The sequence below is a fragment of the Brassica oleracea genome, chromosome C2 (genome assembly GCF_000695525.1).
Source record: "Brassica oleracea var. oleracea cultivar TO1000 chromosome C2, BOL, whole genome shotgun sequence".
NCBI lineage: Eukaryota > Viridiplantae > Streptophyta > Magnoliopsida > Brassicales > Brassicaceae > Brassica > Brassica oleracea.
Window position 1 is genome coordinate 17,901,658 of NC_027749.1, and position 1,394 is coordinate 17,903,051.

A 1,394-nucleotide genomic window follows, 5' to 3' on the forward strand; every position below is an offset into this window, starting at 1 on the left:
CCAAATTTCTGACACAATCCGGTCAAATGAAAAACTAACCTGTTTACCTTAGACGACTTGCATTGAAGTCGTCTCGATTTTTTTTAATAAACAAAGATGGACGACTTCCATGTAAGTCGTCTAGAAAAACACATTTAAAAGTCAATTGCAAAATTAACCTCTGCATTGACCAGAAGACTTCCATGTAAGTCGTCTACAGCCAGAAGTCGTCTGGATGAACATATCTGAAAAAAAACTAATTTCATAGTTTCAACTAATGAGATAACTTGTTTAGCACACAAAAGTCTTTTCCAAGCACCCATAATTTCAAACAAAAATGACCCACCAAGAATCGTAAGCTTCAATGGTTCTATGAACCATAAAAAATTCAAAATCTTGGGTTTTTTTGGATGAATATGGAAAGAAAGTAAAGAGATGTTGTTTTTGGTTCATAAGAATTGAGAAAGAAAGAGTGTAAATCGATTTTTAGGTGCATTAAGAACTTCAAATTGGTTGTTCATGGTGGTTGGTGTATTGATGGCAATGATAATATTGTGAATACTTGAGGAATATGAAGGTGATAGAGTAAAATATGCATTTTCAAAAAAAAAAAATTCTGATGGTATTTTCGTGAATAATCTGAACTTTGGGGGTGAAAGAAACAAATCAAACTTCCAAAAATAACATGAGTTAGTTTTGTGCTTGACGTCAAGTTTTGAATCATATTTGTAAAAAGCCCTAAATTTTATGTAGTAAACGGTTGACTTTAAATCTTTCATATATTCAAGCTGTTAACAAATTTTTCTTGTCGCGCATATATCATAATTAGTATTAAAATCTACTACACTAAATCACTAGTTTTAAAAACGATCTATACAATACATTATGGTGGCTGTCTGGTTAGACATTTGTCATGGTGGCTATGAGATTAAAGATTCATAATAGAGTTTAGGGTGTGATTCCAAAGGTTTCCGTTGTAATTTTGATTATGAACGTCTTAAGAGCATCATTATTGGTGGGATGAAGAGTTTTGAATTTATAAGTTAAAAAAAACTATTTTGAATTTTGTAAATACTTATAAAAAACATATATTTTTTTTTTCTATATAAAAAGTTTTGAATTTTTTAAAACTAACATATATTAATAACTTGAATATGTATAGTTATAATAAGAAATAAGATTTTGTTCTATTCTATTCACGAACCAAGAATATAATTGTTATTATACAATCTTTCTTTCTTCCATCTCTCACACTCTCTCTTCCCAATCTCCATCCTTGTATCCTTCCATTCTTTTCTCTGGATCTGTATTTCTCTTTTTTTCTTTCTCTTCCTTTTTTTGTATCTATATATCTCTCTAACATGTAAATATGTTCTTTCGTATTGTTTACTACTTGAATTGCATTGAGCCCTATA